Consider the following 24,902-nt stretch of genomic DNA (forward strand, 5'->3'; position numbering starts at 1 on the left):
CACAGTCAGCTAATGGATGGATCACAGGGCTCCCAATGGAGGAGCTAGAGAAAGTAGTCAAGGAGCTAAAGGGATCTGCAACCCTATAGGTGGAACAACATTATGAACTAACCACTACCCCAGAGCTGTTGACTCTAGCTGCATACATATCAAAAGATGGCCTAGTCGGCCATCACTAGAAAGAGAGGCCCATTGGACTTGCAAACTTTATATGCCCCAGTACAGGGAAACGCCAGCGCCAAAAAGGGGGAGTGGGTGGGTAGGGGATTGGGGGTTGGTGGGTATGGGGGACTTTTGGTATAGCATTGGAAATGTAAATGAGCTAAATACCTAATAAAAATGGAAAAAAATTAAAAAAAAAAAAAGAATTTGTTCTACCACTAAGTAACAACCGAGCAAGGTTTGATTTGGGGGGCAGTTTGCCCATAGGTGGAGGTGTTCTGTCTTTTATCTACCTCCCTTTCTGATGACAGCCAAGCAAGTTAAGGGTAACATCTACAGTTAGAAAAAATGAATCCAATGATCATTTGTTTCCAGCTATTAATTTTTATGTTTCCAGGTTTTAAGGTAATAAATTAGAAGGGAAGGCACATGTGACAATTTGGTATCATTCTTTATTGCCCGTGGTTGTGTCTTGGCAGAGATTTTATCCAGAAGTATAGGTGAGAGGAAAAATTTTATAGTCACAGTCAGAGTTGCAGACAGATCCTCCGCTTCTTGGCTTTAACAGCCTTATTCTTACATGCAGGATGAGTCTAGCTTCAACCCTCTGTCAGCAGTTCTGTGCTGAGAGCACAGATGAATACCCTGGGTGCTGATACTACTACTTCTTCTTCTTCTTCTTCTTCTTCTTCTTCTTCTTCTTCTTCTTCTTCTTCTTCTTCTTCTTCTTCTTCTTCTTCTTCTTCTTCTTCTTCTCCTTCTTCTTCTTCTTCTGGTCCTTTTTGGAAACCTGGAAACTCATCTTATCATAGCCCCCATGCTTGTCTGGGAAGATTTAGTAAGACATACCAGACAATTGAGACTCACATCTCTTTACTTAAAAACAAGAGAGCTGTTCTAGGAAGGAAGCTTTCTACAAAGCTGCTCCTGGCACAGAGGCTTGCACAAGGCCTGTGGTTCCTGTTGGAGGTTTGCATGAGGTCCAGTGTGCCTAACTGCTCTTCATGATGCTGGTCTTGAAAGAAAGATGAAATTTCAAGACCTGTAAGTCATAAAGAGTACTCAGAAATTGCTGGTTGTTTGTGAGCCTAGAGGCTGCCTGGGGCTGAGAAAAGAGAAAAACAAACCTGGGTATGCCTCGTAGTTAAAACATTCCTGGGAACATCTTGACCATAAGATAAAGGGGACTGTGAAGACATAGCAGGGCTATATTATCTAAGTCAACACCATCTGGCCGGAACCTCCCCTCTGTCTATTGCCCCTTGGCGCAGGGTAAAAGTCACACATCAACTGGTTGCTATGTGAACAAAGATAAGCCCCCAGCCCACAGGAACAAAGTCCTGATGCACTGTGTTCTTTCTGTTAATGTTTGAATAAGCCAATAGTGTGTCGCTATGCTGAATTCCACACCCCTAAGCCCTGTACCCCATAAAAGCCCCTGGCTTTCGAGCCTCGTGGCCGGCATCCATTATCTCCTGTGTGGGATACATGTCGGTCCGGAGCCCCGTAATTAAATGTCCTCATGTAATTACAGCGAGTGGGTCCTCGTGTTTCTTTGGGTGCTCTCACACTCCTGAGACTAGAGTGGGGGTCCCCGAAAGGGGGTCTTACAGTCTCACACACACACACACACACACACACACACCATTCTGTGATCTTGCAAATTCTTAGTCTCACAAGGTTAGGTCTCTGTCTTAGAAAGCTGCCCATTAATACCGTGGTGAAAGAGTTCACATTGAGCCATAAACTAAGGTATTGTTAAATCGGAGCAAGACACCATCTTCAGAGACAAGGTAATGACAACAAACTAGCTGTATTTTCTTCTTTTTCTGCATTCTTGGTATAGCCCCCATTCCTAGTTAGCTGTAGTTTCATATCTGATTGATTTAGCTATCTAAGATCACCTTTAATCCGGAAATATTAAGCAAACATTTCAGAACTAAACAACTCACAAGTTTGTAATTGTGCATAATTCTAAAGAGTATGATGTCATCTTTCACTTTCCTGCTGATCCTGTTGTGGGCATGAATCATCCTGTGTCTAGTATAACTGTGTAGTGAAAGCTATTTGCTCATGGCAGATACTAGACTCTGGACTAACATACATTTTTTACTACAGTATATTGTTATAATTGTTATAGTCTATAGTGAATTATTGTGCTCAATCTTAACTTGTTTAATATATAAATTAAATTTCATCATAGGTAATTAATACGGAGAAGTGGGCACATAGGATTTGTAGTATATGCAATTTTGAGCACCTCATGGTATTCATGGAACATGTTCCAATGAACCATATGGATTTGTCATGTCTTAACTGATCAAAAGATTGACCTTCCATTGTAGGGCCAAGTAACCTTATGCTAAGGCCTGGACTCAGTCGGTCCTTTCACCCACAGAAGAATCAGAGTCCCAGTACAGAATAAAAACAAGAATTCTAGGCAAATACAAATGCCAAGGTACATCGAGATGCATAATGTTTCTTTACACAAAACAAAGAAAATGCATACATAAAAAATCTGGGGGAAGCTAGGCAGTGTTTACAACTGAGACAGGAACAGCCCTATCTAAGATCAGCTAAACACAGGAGCCAGGTGAATGGTCTGATGCAATGCTAGTCTATTGTTAAACCCACCACAAGGGATCCCTTAGTAATTATGCTATTCCTCTGGGCCTGGTGAAAAACATGCACCAAAGGAATCCTGTTCTACTAACCCTTTCATGAATAATAAAATACTTCAGTTCCTCCTAAAACCACAACCCACCTTCTTCCTAGGCCATTGTAAATTCCTGTGTATGGGAGTGACTTGGCTACTGTTCTAAGTATTTACTATGTAGACTAGCCCTTAGATTTCTAGCTCTATTCAAGTAAATTTTAATGCCTGATTTCCTTCAGTGTCTCTCTTACAATAATAGAGGTATGTTTGAATGTTACTGAATAAGTAACATTCTTACTGAATTCCAAGGCCAGTGTCGGCTTAAGGACTGCCTAGAACATTGGAACACTGGTGGAGGCTAATCTAACTTAGCTATATGTCAAAATCAATCCTTAAAGGCACTTATAATAAAACAATATTGAAGGAAAGCACACAGATCCATTCACCAACTAAAGCAAGGACAGATTTGGAACATTTGTTCTCTGGGAATGCCAAGGTTCCAGGAGGCTAACTTTCCACGAAACTCTTTTCCTCAGGACTGTGTCCAAACCTTTAGGCCTGTCACACAGACTTCATTGGAGTGGGTGTGGCAACCTTAGAAATAGCAAATACTATGGCTAGAACCAACTTTTACATCTAAACCAACAAATATTGGACAATGTGGGAAAGACATTGGTTGATACCTTTGATACAAGTGCTCCAAAAGGAGTAGAGAGGAACAGTTGCTGATAATTGGTTAACAGTTGGACTGGGACAGCCCATTCCATGCCCAGACCACTCTACTGTTCAGGCCCTTGTCATCCAGAACACCATATGAGTGTCCTGTGTTACCCTAAGGCCAGGCACTGAAGAATTAGGGATCATTCCTGGAATTCAGAACCCATGGAAATTACACAAAATATGTAGTCTCAAACCTGCCCTGCTAACCTTGCATGTCCCCTACCTACCTCAAAAGCTACAGCAAGGGTCTTCGGGTGCTGAGTGCTTGCCTAGCATGTACACTAGGCTAATTTTAGTCACCAGCATCTTAAATAGGCAAGCAAGGGAAACTCAGTGAGGGCTTCTCTTATCCTCTCTGCTGCCTTGTCACCTTGTCAACAGGTACTTCCTGAATCAGCTTGCTCCACTGCTTCCAGGACTCTGGAAAGCTAGAAGTAGTATATTGTAGAAAGGTCTGGGGGAGAAAAGCTTATGGCTGCCAGAAAGCAGATGGAAAGAAGAGAACCCAAAACAAATCTACCAGAGGTACAAACAAACCCTTTGTCCCACTTCACATTCCTCTGTGTCCCACATCTCCCAATGGTCCCATCCCAAATTCATCAAAAGATTAATCCATCGGTTAGGTCAGTTCCTACATGACCCAGTTACTTCCCTAAAGCCATATCTCTGAGCACTTCACATGAAGCCAAAGTTTCAACTCCTGAATGGTTTGGAGGATATTTCATAAACAAACCATAATGCCTGCATATTATTTTATCACCTTTAATTTCCAGAATCTTAGTTGACACATTTAAATTGTACACTAATAGAAAACTATGTCAAGTTTTGATACTTATATGAATTGTTCTTATTTTAAAACAGACATAGGTGAGCTTTTATCTTCTGACAACAGGATATCATTCATGGATAAGGATAATCTGCTAATAACAATTAATTTAGGATGATTATATATTTCATCACAATCTTGCCAATGTTTTTCCCTATTCAATTGGTTAAAGATATAGAAAGTGTATCAGCACTATGGGTTAAAAAGTGTGAGACAGTATGCATATTCAATAACAATGTCTTTCATTAATGATACTCTGTTAGTCTTCCAGACAGGAGTCTAACAAACCTGATCTCTGAGAGGCTCCTCCCAGCAGCTGACTCAGACAGATGAAGAGATCCACAGTCAAAATAGTAGATAAAGCTTGGAAACTCTTATGGAATAGTTGTGGGAAGGATTGAGAATCCCGAAGGGGATAGATAGGAACTCCACAGGAAGACCAAAAGAGTCGACTCACCTGGACTCTTGGTACTCTCACAGACTGAACAAACAACCAAAGAGCATACAAAGATTAGACATAGCCCTCTTCCCCATTGCTCACATGTGTAGCAGCTGTGCAGTTTGGTCTTCATGTGAGCCTCAAACAACTGAAGCAGGGGCTATGTTGCCTGTCTGTGGAATATATTTTTCCAGGTAGACTGCATTGTCTGGCCTCAGTAGAAGAGGATGTGCCTAGCATCACAGAGATTTGATGTGCAGGGGCAGAAGGGGAGGGAGAGGAGGAAGGAAGGGGACCAGAGGGGGCTTCCACCCTTTCAGAGTAGAGGGGGAGGGAAGTGGGAGGAGAAATTGTGGGAGTGGTGCCTGGGAAGAGGGGCAGCAATTGGGTTGTAAAATAAGTAAGTAAGTAAGTAAGTAAGTAAGTAAGTGAGTTAGTAAGTAAGAAAGTAAGTAAGTAAGTTAGTAAGTAAGTTAGTAAGTAAGTAACTTAGTAAGTAAGTAAGTTAGTAAGTAAGTTATAAGTAAGTAAGTTAGTAAGTAAGTAAGTTAGTAAGTAAGTAAAGGAATTTCATACATAATAAAATAGTAGTGTCATTAAACAAAAATTTTATCACTGTAGTCATTAATACAAATGAAAGTTTGACAGAGTAAATGTGATAAACTCCACTAAGAAATCAGTTCCTTAGTGGCAGCTTAAATATTTTGCATAGGCTGTAGGATAGAATGTGTGGTTCTAGGCAGTGCAGCACACATGTGGAGTCAGTGCAGCCAGTGTCTATGTGTAGACCAGAAGAGCTAGAGGATCCATATGTACTTTCATATTACATGAGAAAAGATTAGATCTAGGCAAATCAATACTTTTTGTAAGCACTCTTTAGGTATTGGAATGTATCCATAAACAAATGACAATAATAACAATGGGTTAGAAGCTATCAAATAACATGGATACCTCAAAAAACTAAGCAGTTGTGGCTAGTTAGCTTAGTAAGGTGTTTTCTGTGTATGCAATGAGAATCCAAGGTTCAGTCTCCAGCACCCACATTAAAGCTGGGTTCAGCAGCATGCTTCTGTAATTCTAGTGCTAGGGCATGGACCTGCAGAGACAGGCAGATCCCTGGGGCTTATTGGTCAGCCAGTCTAGCCAAATTTGTGACCTCCAGGTTCAGTGAGAGATCTTGTATAAAAAAATAATAAAGATGGAGAGTGATTACAGAAGACACTAGTGTTAAAATACTGGCCTCCACATGCACATTCATATATGGGATATAGGAACCTGTATGTACATGTACATGTGCAGAGATATGTACATATGCTTTCATGCTGCCTGCCACACTTAGGGAGTATATGTATAACAGGACCAGATTTATTCTGTGTAAAAGGAATTAGGCATTCTAACTAGCCCATATAAAAGACACACAATCCAGGTATTTTATTTACAAGCCATAAGCTTAGATTGGGCAAGTTTGGAGCTATTCTAATTCATTTCACAGCCATAATGTTTCTTTTTACTTGCTGTTTTTCCTGACTACGTACTTACGGTCCATTTCTCATGGAGTCTTCTTCCACCTCCACACCCTTTCTTCTTCTTCTTCTTCTTCTTCTTCTTCTTCTTCTTCTTCTTCTTCTTCTTCTTCTTCTTCTTCTTCTTCTTCTTCTTCTTCTTCTTCTTCTTCTTCTTCTCCTCCTCCTCCTCCTCCTCCTCCTCCTCCTCCTCCCTCTCCCTCTCCCTCTCCCTCTCCCTCTCCCTCTCCCTCTCCCTCTCCCTCTCCCTCTCCCTCTCCCTCTCCCTCTCCCTCTCCCTCTCCCTCTCCCTCTCCCTCTCCCTCTCCCTCTCCCTCTCCCTCTCCCTCTCCCTCTCCTCCTTCTCCTTCTCCTTCTCCTTCTCCTTCTCCTTCTCCTTCTCCTTCTCCTTCTCCTTCTCCTTCTCCTTCTCCTTCTCCTTCTCCTTCTCCTTCTCCTTCTCCTTCTCCTTCTCCTTCTCCTTCTCCTTCTCCTTCTCCTTCTTCTTCTTCTTCTTCTTCTTCTTCTTCTTCTTCTTCTTCTTCTCTATCTCCCTGTAACCCCCTCACTGGATCCTCAAGAAAAGAGTTTACAAGAGAGAGGAAGCAGAGTGTTCAACCAGGATCTGTTTATTTATCTCCTTGAGATTGGTGTAGACAGTGAAGCAAGGTCACCCTAGAAGGTCTGCCTAGCTTGCCTTTTAATCCCATTACTATTCCTTTCTTCTTCTTTTTTAAAAAAATATTTATTTATTTATTTATTTATTTATTTACTTTATGTATATGAGTACTTTATCTGTGTGTACAAATGCATACCAGAAGAAGGCATCAGATCCCATATAGATGATTGTGAGCCACCACATGGGTGCTGGGAATTGAACTCAGAATCTCTGAAAGAGCAGCCAGTGTTCTTAACCACTGAGCCATCTCACCAGCCCTACTATTTCTTTTTATATATGAACACACACACACACACACACACACACACACACACACACACACACACACATCCCTACAGATATTCTTTCCAGTTCTATTATGTGTCTCGAATAGACAATACCAAGAAAAGAATACTACTTGCGTTCATTTATTTTAAAAATTGTTATATGAATACCAACATATCTAATTCTATGCCTTCGTTGTTCTGTTTCTTAGTTTATTTTAATCAAGGAAATATACCCCATCTTTGTCTGCATCTTTTCCTCTCTCCTCCATCTGATCCCTTTCAATAAAAATTGATCAATTTGACCAACTGTTGATTAGAGGAAAGAATCAGAAATAGTCTGAGGCTGTGCTCACAGTTATAGTTGCTTAATTATCAAAGCCTTTAGAACTGTAATCTAGAGTTTTCTTTTGGGGAAAATGAAATTCTTTTTTTGTTTGTTTGTTTTTGGTTTTTTTTTTGGTTTTTGGTTTTTGGTTTTTGGTTTTTGGTTTTTGGTTTTTGGTTTTTGGTTTTTGGTTTTTGGTTTTTGGTTTTTGGTTTTTGGTTTTTGGTTTTTGGTTTTTGGTTTTTGGTTTTTGGTTTTTGGTTTTTGGTTTTTAGAGACAGGGTTTCTCTGTGCAGTCCTGGCTGTCCTTGAATTCACTCTGTAGACGAGGCTGGCCTTGAACTCAGAAATCCACCTGCCTTTGCCTCCCAAGTAAGAAAATGAAATTCTAAATGCTTCTCTGTTTTTTTTAAGTTGATTATGCCTAGCAAGGTTTGACATTACTTTCCTTCCTTCTTTCCTTCCTTCCTTCCTTCCTTCCTTCCTTCCTTCCTTCCTTCCTTCCTTTCTTCCTTTCTTCCTTTCTTCCTTCTTTTCTCTCTGTCTCTCTTTATTTGTTTCTTTCTTCCTCTTCTCTCCCTTTCCACTCCCTGTCTGTTACTACATTTCTAAGAAGAAGGCAGGCAGCAAGAGCATTGCCAGTCTTATCAAAGCAAGTCTGTTTTAGTAGGAGCGGCAGTGACCTCCTGGTTTTTCTGTTACAGTCTTTTCAGCCCCCTTTCCCTTCTATTTTTCTTTTATTGAAAATAGATTTTCCATACAATATATTCTGGTTATGGCTTCTTTCACCTCAACCTCTCCAAGACCCTTATTTTCCTCACCTCTCATCCAAATCCACATTCTACTTGTCTCTCATTAGAAAACTAACAGGTATCCAAAGAACAACATTAATTTCTATACTTTTGAAGCTAGAATATCCTGAATATAAACTTTGAATTGCCATATTAATATTTATTTTCAACAGACTATGGGGAAACCAGAATGCTAAGTCAACGGAATAGAACAGATTTTGACAAGATCATAGAGGAAAACTTCCCCAAACTCAGGAAAGACATACCTATACCCCTCAACAAGAAGGAAACCATGCCTGGTAATGGAAACTTAGCTAGCTACCCAGAACTAATGATATCATGGATCTTGGGGCAGAAATTTTTCTAAGGAAGAGCACACCAGTTGATTAGCCAATATGAAAATGTCAGCCCTGAAAATGTACACATATAAGACAGACTTTGCAGGTTATATTTATGTATTTAGATACACTGTTGGGAGCCATTAAGGCAACGCTATTGTCCTGATCTCTGAATTGGGCCTCTCCCCCCAAGAAGAAAAGAGGGTCAAAAGCGGGCCACCGACACACCGCTCTGAGAACAACCACAGATTGTTCCAGCCCTAAGTCAGCGCCGGATGTCCTGACCTCAAGATACCCTGATACTGCCAAGTTCCTGCTTCCCCATGTAGCTGCCAAAAGAAAGAATTTCTATTGCCCCCCCTCCCATAAGTACTTCTCCTTTTGCTTGTATTTCCCCATCTCTCCACTGATAAGTATCTGTACTTCCCCGTTTCCTTGTGCAATTCTACTGCCCCATCCTTCCTGCTGAAAGGCACTTCCCCTTTTGCTTGTGTATTTAAACCTTGGGCCTGGCTAATACATTTGGGGGTCTTGATACAACTTCAGAATGCTTTCTGTGTCGTTATTCGTACAAGACCCTCGTCTCTCTCTACCCCCCATTTGGTTATTAGGAGGAGGTCCCCCGAGATCCTCGAATAACTGGACCTGCTGGACGGGTCAAGTGGCGCCCGACGTGGGGCACGAGGTACGACTACCCTCCGGACAACGGATTAAGGATTAAAAGGTACCGCGCAGACAGAGAAACAGTGGGACAGTCCACCGACACTTCACTCGAGTGTCGAGTACGGACGTCGGGAGGTAAACCTAGGCATTCAGTTGTTGTCCCATTAACCATGGGGCATTTAGTGAAGATATAAAGGGTTCTCTTAAGGAGAGAGGGATAAGAGTTTTAAAAAAAGGGGAATTTAATAATATATTTTTGTTTTGTGGACAAGAGATGTCCATGGCTGGTATTAAATGGTTCTGAAACTTAGAATAAAGTAGGCAAAGAAATCAATAGTTTAATAAAACAAAGAGAAGATGTCCATGAGTCCTTTTTTAGTTATTGGGGAATCATCAGAGATCTCCTTGAGCAGGCAGAAAAGGGCGCAAAAGGTGCTCGCCTCCTAGCCCTTACTGAAGATTTTTTAGAAAGCTCCCAATCGCCATCTCACAAAAGCAAAACTAAGCTGCCAGCGCACAGTATCTCTATTAGAAGGTTTAGCAGAAGGCTACTTGGTACCCAATAAATGAAATAAAGTTATTCAGTCTGTCCTCACTAGAGGCCAATATTTAACTTAAAAGTCAGAGTTTGTGGAAGACAGCCTCCTGGACTGCTGATAAAATCTGTGGTTAAGGCAATTTCGCTGCAGACAGAAAACAATTAGGGCTCTCCCCTATTGTCCTCGCCCAGACAGCACAAGCGGCCCTGAGAGCTTGGCGCGCTGTCTCTGCAGCATAGGGGCACTAACTATGCCCCTAACCAAGATTATACAAGGGCCCCAAGAATCCTATGCACAGTTCGTTGACAGATTGCAGGAAGCAGCTGAGAGAATTTTGGGACCTGAGGAAAGTGAGGGTCTGTTAGTTCGACAACTTGCTCTTGAAAACGCCAATTCAGCATGTAGGGCTGCCCTGAGAGGTAAAACCAAGAGTTTAGATATAAATGGTATGATCAAGCTTTGTAATGAGGTAGATGTGTTTTCTCAACAAGTTTCTAAGTCTATTAACCTGGCCATTGGGACTGCTCTAACTCCAGCTCCAAGATTGGTGCCGAGCCCTATTGGCCCAAGTTAGAAGTAGACATCTGTGTCCTCACATTGGGTGAAGATGTCGCCTGGGGCACCCCTGATTATTATATGCCTCAATTAACAGCAGTTAACACAGGTGAATTTGAGCCCCCTCCCCAAAAGATGTTTTTTCTCATCATCGGCCTAGTGTCCAGACTTTTACAAGGCCTAATGGTGACTCCTACAGTGGTTGACACCGACTACCATGGGGAGATAAAAATCTTAGTCACCGCCATGCAGGGACCACTTACCCTTAGGGCTGGAGAGCGCATAGCCCAAGCCTTACCACTCCCACTATTCGGCCATTTCCCTTATATGAAAGAGGAGCGAGGACCTTCCTCCCTGGGATCCTCAGAAGTCTACTGGGCACAGAAAATAACTGATTCATGGCCCATGCCGACTTTGTTTCTAGAGGACAAACAGTTTCAAGGGCTCCTGGATACCAGGGCAGATGTGACAGTAATTTCCTCAACACATTGGCCTGCAGCCTGGCCCTTACAGCCCACTAAGGGATGGTGTAATCCACTGATCATAAAATTTACTTCTAAGGGGAGAAACTTAGAGGCTTGAGAAAGTTCTCGCCCTCTCACCTGGGGCCTAAGATTGTATCAAGATAACTATGACAATGGCCTGACCTTTAAGGTTCCGCTTCTAACAATCATAAAGCATCCATAGGACTTCCAGGTACCCGCCCCCTGTTCCTGCCCCAGGGTGTGCTACGACCCTGTTTCAGCCCACTCTCCCTGTGGGGAGGCCCCCCCTCTTCCACTGATTTACTGCGGTCTATATTGAATGCTTCTGCTTTAGCCTTGTTGTATAAGACACAAAGAGATAATGCGTCAGAATCTGAAGATTGTTGGATGTGCTTTTCTGCTTCCCCGCACTTTTATGAGGGCATAGCCTTATTTAAAAATTTTACCCTGCTTTCAGACGCTAGGCAGCTTCCCCTTGAGTCAGTTCAGCTTACCTTGACAGAACTCTCTGGCGTAAGAAGTTGTGTGTTGGGCCCAGGCATGCTTCGAGGCCCTTGCTAGAGATTTACAATAACACATTTAGAGTAAATAAAAATGGGTTTTAAAGAGACTTCGTAAAGGTCAAAAAATTCATAGATTAGGTTTTATTGGAAGTTAAGAAATCATTTCCTAAAACATATATAATTCATTTTGTCAATGGTGTTTTTGTTGGTTGCAGAAAATAGAGAGCGTTTTTACAGATGGCTATAAAATATTTAACTAAGTGTGGACTAATAATGACTTCAAAAAAGATTTAGCATGGTAAAATTTAGGCTATTTGAAGCATTTAGTGTATAGAGATTGTGTGTTTTCTCAAAAATTTGCCCTCAGATTAAATAAATTAAAAGTTTTAGATGCTTGCCAGAAACTGTTAGAAAATTTTGGATTTTAATCTTGGTTTGACAAGCTACCTCTTCTTACAAGCAGGAAAGGAAAGAAAGGAATAAAAGAAAATGGATTTTAGAACTCTCCCAGGGACAGAGAGAAATCGGGGGACACCCTGTTTTATTCTCTCTGGCCCCTACAGGAGAAGCTCTCTCTACCCTCTTTCTATTGTCTATGGTTGGTGCACCAATCACTCGTCAATTCATGTATGTTTTCTGTTTCGTTGTCTAAATGATTGTTTCATTGTCTGAATGACTGGCTGTTTTATGTTTCATGTTAAAAAGAAAAGAAAAAAAATGGTTAAAACTTTACCTGCTGAATCACTCTCAGTTTGCACAACTGAGGCTGAGAGGCCCCTCCCTTTAGTTAAAAATCAAGCACAGCAAGAGAGGTCCTGCTGAAAAACTTGTTTTTAAAGAAAAAGAATCTACAACCTCTTAGTTCTAAGGCAAATAAGCTGATAGTTGTTTTTTCCTAAAAAATTCTCTGCAATTTTGTGATTATTGTGTTTAGCAAATGACAAAGTGTGTTTTTATCTTATAAGTATAGCTATAAAAAGTAAAAGTCTTTAATTGATCTAAATTTATAAGATTCGTGAAGCCACTTCATTTGGTTTTTGATTGATCTTAAAGGTATAAATATGATCTGCATATCTTGGCCATAGAGAATTGGCTTATAAGTTATTTGGGTATGATTAAAAAGGTATAACACTGGTTACAAAGTTAGCTTAAGTAGTAACTCAGGGCTAGAGTCATTTTCAAACAAAAGCACCTGATATAAACCAGCCCAGAAAACTAGTCCCTTAAAGATACTTCTAAATTGAGATAATATTTTAATTAATTCTTATCCTAAAAAGTAGACTTATAGAGATAAGATTTTAAAACAATGTCTCTTTAACAAAACATTAAAATTTACACTGTCATGCATTCATGAATTAGCAGCTAAACTTCGTAACGTGATAGTGATGTTTCTAGTATTGATTTTAAGGAAAATAAATTGTTTAAAATTGGGTCTTCCTTTCCAAAAGTTATAGATACATTCTAATATTACAACGAAAACTTAAAAATTATGGTTAAAATTTCCAGTGTTCCATTGACTGCAGCTTGCAGTTTGATTACAAATTTAAGATCTTTAATTCACCTGTATATTGTAATTAAGATAATTATAAGAGTAATCATCCTTAAGAAAGAGTATCAAAAATTAGAGGCATAGACAGTTAAATTGTTCCTCTAAAACTGGTCCTTATTACAGGAGGGTCAAGATGCTCAGATTAAAAAATATTCTACGTTTAAGTTAATGTAGCCCAGAGAAGATTGTGGCCTTCTTTTATTTTGCAAACAGCGCCTAAGAAAGTTTTTCCCTGTGTTCAAGAAAAGTTCTTTTTAGCTTTGTTACAGATCTATTCAAATGTTTAAAATAATGCTTAAATTCAAAGAGTTTTACTTTTAGTGAACTGGTGATCACTAGATAATTTTGCCTGTAGGTATGGCTAACATAGCTTTACAATATGTACGAAATTTTTATTGTCTGCTTCAATACAAGAAACAAAGTTTAAATCTTTCAGTGTATATTGTTTCCTAAGTGAAAAAAGTATTCTATTAGCTAATGCCTCCAAAGAGAAGTTTAAAGTTCTGAAAAGTAATTGTTGCTCCATAAGATTTAGAGGCAACATATTTTTAATATTTAGGATTTTAGTTACAGAATATCTAAGAAAGAAAAATTTATTTGCTTCAAAATTTTTATTTTCAAAAACCTCCAAGAGATGTTTTGTCAACAATTTAATGTTACACATGTTACTGAGATATTTTATAATTCTCAAAGACAAGATATTGTAAAACTTTAAAAACTATTCCTTCTTTAAAAACAAAGAAGGGGGGCAGGAATTATATCCCCGTGCACATTATTTAGATCACATTTTTGTTTTGGAAAAACTGGATATAATAGTGTCTAGGGCAGATAAAAAGGATCCACTTATTGGCACTTGCCATGATCCTGTTCAGATACTTAATATGGGGAAAAGGGGGAATGTTTCTGTTTTTTCCACAGAATGCTACAAGAGCATGCTAGCTTCCAATGTGACAGGCTGACCTGTGACCTGTGAGTGCCTGACAGTGGTGACGAAAAGGCTGTGCTGAGTGCACAAAAGAGGAGAAATTGGAGAGCAGCCACTTACAAACAGATAAAGAAACTTCGTATCTCCACCATGGGCTGCAGCAAGGAGTACCAACCTGGTGCCAACTTAAAATAAAAACAACTAAAAAAGCTGACTCGTGAGGCAAAAAGACTGGTACAGAGAATGTACAAGATGCTTTCGTCAGAGACACTGTTTTTGGCCATTCAGGCCAGCTCCTTTTAGCTATAAAAGTGTGTACCTTACCTATATGCTTATTGTTAGATAATTTTAAGAGTTAAGATCGCCAATCTTGGCAATTCTTTTTTATATTCATTGTAATTCTTGTCAATTAACTAATTGTGTAGATCCTAATTTAGATAAGGAATCTACTGTTATGTTTTTGTAAGAGACCTGCTTATGCTTTGCTGCCCATTAGAGTTAGAAAATGATCCTTGGTTTTAAAATCTGAAAATGCAAACTTTAAAAAGGTATCTACCACAGCTTTAGATCAGCAGCTACATACTGCCCATTTTGTTAATGATAAGCATAGGAATATTTCCATAGCTTTGTCAGAGCAACATATTATATAGATAAAAATTTAGAGGCAAAAGATGTCTTAGAAGTCTTAGCATAGGACAGGAGATAACATCCTAGAAAGTCCTTGAGCTGACCATGGACTTAGAATTCAAGAAGAAAGTTGCCTATTTAGTGACATTCAGAATTGCCTCTGGCATTACACTATCACTTTAATAAAAGCTAGGTCACTGCCTTACACAGGAATTTAGCATCAACTAGGAGAAAGGAAATTTAAGACCTAAAGAGGAACCAGAGTAGATACTTAGAACTGTAGATAACTGAGTTACACCCATACACAAGTATTTATAATGGCCTAGGGAAAAGGTGAACTACCAAAACTGGTTTTCAACCTCCCCCTGGCTTTCGACCTTGTTGCCCTCCCTTTTGGGACCCCTATTGGGACTCCTATTATTGATTTCCTTCGGTCCTTGGGCATTTCAGAAATTGACCTGATTTGTTAAATCTCAAATTGATTCATCTCTTTCAAGTGCATTTGTTTCAGTTCATTACCATTGGCTGGACGTTGGTGATAACAAGCAGGTTACTGGAGAAGAGGCAGACGCGGATGCCACTTCATCACCCTCTTCTCGGGGAGAGAGACTCAATTTCCATAAAATGCTTAAGTAAGATCATTCCCCTCCCCCTAAATTCGGCCATCAGTCTCATGCCACGAATCATTTATAGATTGCCGTAGTATGTGCTTCTGACATGGTAATATACATTCTCGCCACATTGGAAACTAAACAGTCATCCCAGGCTAGACATATCGTAAAATTGGAACTTGAAGCCTTCGCCCGTGAGAGTTGTAAGACTAAGTACTGCACAGAGATTAGTCTAGAAGCTGTTGGACAGTCTCTGAGAGGTATGTCTGATTGCATAAAGGTTGAGTGCCCTAGGGTCCTTTCCCCAGAAAAAACGGCACTGGAGCAGGTCGGGGTTACTCTGGGTAAAGATCTGTGGGCCTGAGAGTCAATCCTGTACATGGCCCTAACATTACACACTGGGGATCAGACATCTACCTCTACCCACGGAGCTTGCTTTGTTCCTAAATCCCTTGGCTAGCCCAAGTTATACCCAAAAGACTGGAACCATTAATTCAAGCCTCATAGATGACTTGTCCTTGTGTCCTTCGTGGTTTTAGAGAATCACCCGGTGAGCAAACAGACGTTTAGGCAGTCGTTAAAAACGTGGCTACAAATTTATTATACAATATGCCTTTATAAAGATATTAAAACGGGGGAGATGTTGGGAGCCATTAAGGCAATGCTATTGTCCTGATCTCTGAATTGGGCCTCTCCCCCCAAGAAGAAAAGAGGATCAAAAGCGGGCCACCGACACACCGCTCTGAGAACAACCACAGATTGTTCCAGCCCTAAGTCAGCACCGGATGTCCTGACCTCAAGATACCCTGATACCGCCAAGTTCCTGCTTCCCCGTGTAGCTGCCAAAAGAAAGAATTTCTATTGCCCCCCCCCTCCCATAAGTACTTCTCCTTTTGCTTGTATTTCCCCATCCCTCCACTGATAAGTATCTGTACTTCCCCGTTTCCTTGTGCAATTCTACTGCCCCATCCTTCCTGCTGAAAGGCACTTCCCCTTTTGCTTGTGTATTTAAACCTTGGGCCTGGCTAATACATTTGGGGGTCTTGATACAACTTCAGAACGGTTTCTGTGTCGTTATTCGTACAAGACCCTCGTCTTTCTCTACCCCCCATTTGGTTATTAGGAGGAGGTCCCCTCGAGATCCTCGAATAACTGGACCTGCTGGACGGGTCAATACACAAACAACTGCACACATACAGATACATATATGTATATAACAACAATTAATGGAAAATTGAATTTAAAAGAGAGCAAGAATGAGATTTATAGTCACAAATAAAAATTGTTTTAGATGTTAGCCTATTCTATAAGCAGTGTTATAAAGGATGATTTAAACTGGGTATTCTAAAATACTTTAGATGAATATTTATGGGACCTAGTGCACTCATGACAAACAATCAGGTACAGTTGAGTACACTCGTTTATATACCCAGTCTTATACTTTTACAACTAATTTTAGTTGGACAAAATTGCCTTGAATAACCAACTTTTCTCCATCATCTAGCTGTGTTCTATAAAAGTGGCCATTGAAAATAAAGATGGTGGTTTGAGAACTGGAAACTTACCAGTACAGTTTTGCCAAAGCTGGTGTACCATGGATGACTCCTCTGTTAATAGCAGTGGTGATAGGTCTGTAAGTTCTTAATCATCTTCTAGGGTAGAATATCTGGATTCAGTCCCAAACTGGCATAGAACTTTGCTTTGAAGAAATGCTAGCCAAAACTTTGGAACATACTTTTGGCTCATATTCTTGTTCGACCTGATTAATGATATTAATTGTCAATGTCCTTCTGGTTTTTTGAGATAGGCCCTCACCATATAGACTATGTTGACACTGAATTTTGAGCTCTCTTGCCAAGGCCTCTTGAACATGTAGATTAAAGGAGTGTGTCATGTGTTCTTAACTTTTATAAGTAATTCAAATACATGACTCTTCAAAACTTGCAGGGAGAATACAGTTTGACATTTTGTCAGTATATATAAACTTGACCATTATCTGCTACTTCCTATATGTCCTTTTTAAACAGAGAGAGGGATTTATCTGTGTGTTGTTTTTCTCATTGATGTTACCAAGAACCTGACGTAGGCAGGATGTGATGGTAGCAGGAGCAGCAGGCAGCTGACAGATGCTCAGTTTATGACTGCACTGAAAGTATAGGGAAAGCCAAGAATAAGTGATGAACAGCATGCCCCTCCCAAACAATCCCTAGTGACATAATTTCTCTGTCAAGGTCCTACCTTCCAAAGGTTTTATAACCTCCCAGAATAGTGCTGCTGGTTTGAACCAAGCACTGAAACACGGGCACCATAAAGACAGTATTTATTTTCCTCTCTAGCTTTTCACAAAAGATGGTTCCTGATTATCAGTGAGAATCACTGCTAATGCATGGGCTCCACCCCATAATAACAGAATCTATGTCTCTGAAATCAGGCAAAGAGGTCAGTGCTTAGGTTGGCAACACTCCTCCAGAGCTGAGAGTTGGCCGTCTCCCTATTCTAACTGACCAGGCCTTACCCGGAACCATCCTCACTGAATCGTACATTGAGGGAAACTTGTGAGGAGAAAATATCCTATTTTTGAAGGAGTACAGGAATTATACATCATCCTACTGCACCTGTCCTTGAATGCATGTGTGTGGGTCATTGTATGGGAGATGATTACTGTAGCCCCTTACTCCCTTGTCTAAGATGGAGTCTCCTTCATCTTTCCTTGAGTCTAAGAAGATGCCAGTTTCCTTCTTATTCTATCCACTAAATACAGCAGTGTTGTAGACTTCACCATGATAATGCTTTTTTTTGTCACTTTAGGTAATGTCAGGCATCCAGTGTCACCCGGCCTATTTTCTTAAGGCCTCACAACTATGAGCAGTTGTTGCTTCCCCAGTAAATAAAATTTACTACATCTTATGGATAAAGTAAACATTGAAGCTAATTGAAATCTTTTGGCTTTGCATTGGCAATTAGCAATTCTGCATTGTATCTATAGTGTAATTTTTTAAATAACTAACAAAACATGCCATTATGAGACCCAAGATATTCTTCCCTGGTTTTTTCTTCTTCCTCAATGTCAGTCTTCTTTTGTATTAAATTTTTTAATATATATGCTAGATTTTTTTAACTTCTACATACCTTTTAGAAGTAAATTCTCTAAAAATAAAGGTGTGAACTCAACACCAAATAGAAACAATAGTATATAAATAGTTTAATTTTGTTATTGTGTCTGTACTATATACTTAAAAATCCTCATTGAATGAATTGTAGAAATATGTCATATACATACATACATACATACATACATACATACATACATACATACACAGTCTTAGCAAAGGACAAAAGATAAAATCAATAATTAATAATCTAGCTGGGTATGATAGCACATGTTTTCTATGCCAATATTTAAGAAACTGAAACAGGTGGATGGAAATTTTGAAGTCAGTTTGGGTTACATTGTAGATCATATTTCAAACAAATTAATAAACCTGAGCAATTTAACAATCATTTTAGTAATTGACCCCAATTGTGAGATACTTGCTGTATGTGTGATTTTATTTAGTCACTACAAAGAATGCATATGATCCATAAAACTACAATTTTTAGCTTACAGATAAAAGCACTGAACTATATCCAGAACGCTGTAGTCTTCATATCACCAGGGGCTGAGGAAGTCATACGGAGCACATGTCTTACACCCTATTCCCAGTTTATACATTCTGACAGTCTGAGAGCTGCAGTCTTGGTTGGCTTCTGTGGCCTCTGTTCCAGGAATTAATTTGCTTTGTGCAATTCAGCTCTTAGCTGAGGTCATCTTGTGTAACCACCTGTAGCTGCCTGCGGCCACACTAACTAGGTTCCTGAGTAGGAAGCCGGAGCTGTATGGAAGGAAACGGCGAGAGAAATAATGGAGGCCAAGACATGTTTCTGTTCAAGGCCCCCAAGTTTACTAAGAGTCTGTGCTTATAAAGTGGGGAGGCCCACCCCCCCCCCCCACCAATCCATTCTTGGTGCCTGTTGCCAGCCTGTAGGTGATTTGCTGGATACTGTCTCCTGAATATCTCAAGGGCCTCTCAGCAGGTAGCAGTGTCTTGGAGAACAGCAACAGTTGACAGAACAATAGAGCCATTTAAATTGGAAGGTTCCACCCCAGGTGGTCTCATTCTCAGTGGCACCAAGGACTAAGCCAGCCTACTCAAGGCTGGGGGAGGCTACAATCTTGTCCTGTGAGATCAAGAAAAAAAAATGAATCAAACTCTTATTTCACATACTGAATAGATTTCAGTGTCTGTGGATTCTGTCTCAAAGTTCTTGCAAGCATGGACTCCTGAACTCATTTTCTTTTAGGTTCATTTCTCTTCTGCTCTGTATTGAAACTTAGACTGGTTTCCTCTCCTGATTTTGAGATGCATTTTTGTGTAGCAGATTTTAGTAAGTTTTAGGATTGAACAATGATCTAGACTCTTTTTTTTAAAGACATTTATTTATTTATTTATTTATTTATTTATTTATTTATTTATTTATTATACGTAAGTACACTGTAGCTGTCTTCAGACACACCAGAAGAGGGCGTCAGATCTCATTATGGGTAGTTGTGAGCTACCATGTGGTTGCTGGGATTTGAACTCAGGACCTTCGGAAGAGCAGTCGGATGCTCTTACCCACTGAGCCATTTCACCAGCCCAATGATCTAGACTCTTAAGCATTGTCTCCAACATGTGGCAGACTTGAGACTCAGCCCTTCATTCTTCTCCCTATTATGTGGCCACAGAAGCCAGTGCATTGTGGTGAGGCCCCATTAAAGGTACCACATGCTTTTTAAGTATGGAGAAATTTTGTTTTCAAGAGAGGGCCTTTAATTTATTTTTCCAGTGTTCTGAATGGACTACAACATGCAATCCTCCTGCCTCGGACTCCAAAGTTCTGCGACTACAAGCATCAGTCATCATGCCTGCTCGAGTCTGGAGAAATTAAGATAAGCAATTTTAAGATCATTGAGTTTCATATTGATTGTTTTGTCTAGAATGCTCATGAGGTTGCCAGGTCTCTTTTTTGTAATCAATTTTGTTCGCTGTTCTCTAGAAAAAAGACATATTTGCCCTCAATCCATATTTTGCTATAGTATATTGAACTGTAGTGTTGCAGACTCCTAACAGAGGAATTATTAGAAGTATTCATGTGGGCTGAAGAAAACAATAGGTTCTAGTGAGTGGTTTGCAATTCCTTCTTAAGTTGAGTCATTTATTTGTTTCCAATTTTTTCTTTCCTGTCTTTTAAAAAAATATTTTTTCTATATACTGGAGAATTTTATACTTGTATACAATGAAAGGTAATCATATGTATACTCTAAAATTTCTTTTTCAAATGGCACAAATCTTTCCCAACATATACCCTTTCTATCTTCTTTCTATCTATGTATCTATGCATCTATCATCTGTCTTTCTGTCTATCTATCTATCTAAATATCTATCGATCTATCTATCTATCTATCAATCTATCATCTATGTATCTACCTATATATGTATGTATGTATTTACCAATCTCTCTATATATTTATCTAACTATATGTCTATCTATGCATGTATGTACCTATATAACTATGTATGTATTTATGTATGTATGTATGTATGTATGTATGTATTCACCTATCTTCCTAAATCTAAAGTACTATCAGTGCTGCTCATATGTGAACAGGTTTAGGGGCATGTGATGGAGCAAGGGAACTTACCAATGATCACATTCTCAATAAGCACTGCTTTTCCTTCTCAAGCAGCTATCAACTGCCAATATCTCTTCAGGAAAGATTGTGGCCTAGGGAACATTTCCCTCTTGTCTCCCAGAATTTTAGATGGCTTGATCTTCTGTGGGTTTTGTGGGTAAACACAGATGCTGTGAGTTCATGAGTGCAATAGCTTTGTCAGGTCCAGAAGACAGAATTTTACAGCATTCCTCTCCACCATTTCTTTTGTATTTTTATCTCCTCTTCCTTAAGATTTATTTTTTATTATTTTTATTTTATTAGGTATTTTTCTAATTTACATTTCCAATGCTATCCCAAAAGTTCTCCATATCCTCCCCCGCGCCAATCCCCTACCCACCCACTCCCATTTCTTGGACCTGGCTTTCCCCTGTAGTGGGGCATATAAAGTTTGAATGACCAATGGGCCCCTCTTTCCATTGATGGCCGACAAGAGTTCTGGAGTACTGGTTAGTGCATATTGTTGTTCCACCTATAGGGTTAAAGTTCCCTTGACCTTGGGTACTTTTTGTAGCTCTTCCATTGAGGGCCCTGTGATCCATCCAATAGCTGACTGTGAGCATCCACTTCTGTGTTTGCTAGTCCCCGGCATAGTCTCCCAAAAGACAGCTATATCAGGGTCCTTTCAGCAAAATCTTGCTACTGTATGCAATGGTGTCAGCGTTTGGAGGCTGATTATGGGATGGATCTCTGGATATGGCAGTCTCTAGATGGTCCATCCTTTTGTCTCACCTCCAAACTTTGTCTGTGTAACTCTTTCCATTGGTGTTTTGTTCCCAATACTAAGAAGGGGCAAAGTGTTGACACTTTGGTCTTCATTCTTCTTGAGTTTCATGTGTTTCACAAATTGTATCTTATATCTTGGGTATTCTAAGTTTCTGGGCTAATATCCACTTATCAGTGAGAACATACCATTTGAGTTCTTTTGTGATTGGGTTACCGCACTCAGGATGATGCCAACCAGGTCCCACCATTTGCCTAGGAATTTCATAAATTCATTCTTTTTAATAGCTGAGTAGTACTCCATTGTGTAAATGTACCACATTTTTTATAACCATTCCTCTGTTGAGGGGCATCTGGGTTATTTCCAGTTTCTAGCTATTAGAAATAAGGCTGCTATGAACATAGTGTAGAATGTGTCTTTCTTACCAGTTGGAACATCTTCTGGATATGTGCCCAGGAGAGATATTGTGGGATCCTCCAATAGTACTATGTACAATTATCTGAGGAACCACCAGACTGATTTCCAGAGTGGTTGTACAAGCTTGCAATCCCACGAACAGTGGAAGCATATTCCTCTTTCTCCACATCCTTGCCAGCATCTGCTGTCAACTGAATTTTTGATCTTAGCCATTCTGACTGGTGTGAGATGGAATCTCAGGGTTGTTTTGATTTGCATTTCCCTGATGATTAAGGTTGCTGAACAATTTTTCTGGTGCTTCTCAGGCATTCAGTATTCCTCAGGTGAGAATAATTTTTTTTTTAGCTCTGAGCCCCATTTTTTAATGAGGTTATTTGATTTTCTGGAGTCCACCTTCTTGAGTTCTTTATATATATTGGATATTACTCCCCTATCTAATTTAGGATAGGTAAAGATCCTTTCCAATCTGTTGGTGGTCTTTTTGTCTTATTGACAGTGTCTTTTGCCTTACAGAACCTTTGCAGTATTATGAGGTCCCATTTGTCAATTCTCGATCTTACAGCACAAGCCATTACTGTTCTGTTCAGGAATTTTTCCCCTGTGCCCATATCTTCGAGGCTTTTCCCCAATTTCTTCTCTATTAGTTTCAGTGTCTCTGGTTTTATGTGGAGCTCCTTAATCCACTTAGATTTGACCTTAGTACAAGGAGATAGGAGTGGATCAATTCGCATTCTTCTACATGATAACCACCAGTTGTGGCAGCACCATTGTTGAAAATGCTGTCTTTTTTCCACTGGATGGTTTTAGCTCTCTTCTGGAAGGTCAAGTGACCATAGGTGTATGGGTTCATTTCTGGGTCTTCAATTCTATTCCATTTGTCTACTTGTCTGTCACTATACCAGTACCATGCAGTGATTATCACAATTGCTCTGTAGTACAGCTTTAGGTCAGGAATGGTGATTCCACCAGAGGTTCTTTTATACTTGAGAAGAGTTTTTGCTATCCTAGGTTTTTTGTTATATCAGATGAATTTGCAGAATCCTCTTTCTAATTTGTAGAAGAATTGAGTTGGAAATTTGATGGGGATTGCATTGAATCTGTAAATTGCTTTTGGCAAGATAGCCATTTTTACAATGTTGATCCTGCCAATCCATGACCATGGGAGATATTTCTGTCTTTTGAGATCTTCTTTAATTTTTTTTTCAGAGACTTGAAGTTCTTATTGTACAGATCTTTCACTTCCTTAGTAAGAGTCACGTCAAGGTATTTTATGTTATTTGTTATTATTGAGAAGGGTGTTGTTTCCCTAATTTCTATCTCAGCCTGTTTATTCTTTGTGTAAAGAAAGACCATTGACTTTTTAGAGTTAATTTTATATCCAGCTACTTCACCGAAGCTGTTTATCAGGTTTAGGAGTTCACTCATGGAATTTTTTGGGTCACATACATGTACTATCATATCATCTGCAAAAAGTGAAATTTTGACTTCTTTCTTTCCAATTTGTATCCCCTTGATCTCCTTTTGTTGTCAAATTGCTCTGGCTAAGACTTCAGGTACAATGTTAAATAGGGAGAAAGTGGCAGCCTTGTCTAGTCCCTGACTTTAGTGGGATTGCTTCCAGCTTCTCTCCATTTACCTTGATGTTGGCTACTGGTTTGCTGTAGAATGCTTTTATCATGTTTAGGTATGGGTCTTGAATTCCTGATGGATCCAAGACTTTTATTATGAATGGGTGTTGGATTTTTTCAAATGCGTTCTCCATGTCTAAGGAGATGATCATGTTGTTTTTGTCTTTGAGTTTGTTTATATAATGCATTATGTTGGTGGATTTCAGTATATTAAACCATCCCTGCGTCCCTGGAATAAAACCTACTTGGTCAGGATGGATGATTGTTTTAATGTGTTCTTGGATTTGGTAAGTGACAGTTTTATTGAGGATTTTTGCATTGATATTCATAAGGGAAATTGGTGTGAATTTCTTTATCTTTGTTGGATCTTTCTGTGGTTTAGTTATCAGAGTAATTGTGGCTTCATAGAATGAGTTGGGTGGAGTACCTTCTAGTTCTATTTTGTGGAATTGTTTGTCAAGAACAGGAATTAGATTTTCTGTGAAAGTCTGATAGAACTCGGCATTAAACCCATCTGGTCCTGGGTTTTTTTTGGTTGAGAGACTATTAATGACTGCTTCTATTTTTTTTTTAGGGGATATGGGACTATTTAGATCTTTAACTTGATCCTGATTTAACTTTAGTACCTGATATCTGTCTGGAAATTTGTCAATTTCATCCAGGCTTTCCAGTTTTCTTGAGTGCACCCTTTTGTAGAAGGATCTGATGGTGTTTTGGATTTCTTCAGGATCTGTTGTTATGTCTCTCTTTTCATTTATGGTTTTGATAATTAGGATGCTGTCCCTGTGCCCTCTAGTGAGTCTGCCTAAGGGTTCTTGTTGATTTTCTCAAAGAACCAGCACCTGGTTTGTTTGATTCTTTGAATAGTTCTTCTTGTTTCCACTTGGTTGATTTTGCACCAGAGTTTGATCATTTCCTGCTGTCTACTCCTCTTGGGTGAATTTGCTTCCTTTTTTTCTAGAGCTTTTAGGTGTTTTGTCAATCTGTGTGTGTGTGTTCTCTCTAGTTTCTTTTTGGAGGCACTCAGAGCTATGAGTTCCCCTCTTAGAAATGCTTTCATTTTATCCCATAAGTTTGGGTATGTTGTGGCTTCATTTTCATTAAACTCTAAACAGTCTTTAATTTTTTATCTTTATTCCTTCCTTTATTAATGTATCATTGTGAAGAATTTTGTTCAGTTTCCATGTGAATGTTGGCTTTCCATTACTTATGTTGTTAAT

Source organism: Mus musculus, chromosome 1 (assembly GCF_000001635.26).
Source record: "Mus musculus strain C57BL/6J chromosome 1, GRCm38.p6 C57BL/6J".
NCBI classification, from domain to species: domain Eukaryota; kingdom Metazoa; phylum Chordata; class Mammalia; order Rodentia; family Muridae; genus Mus; species Mus musculus.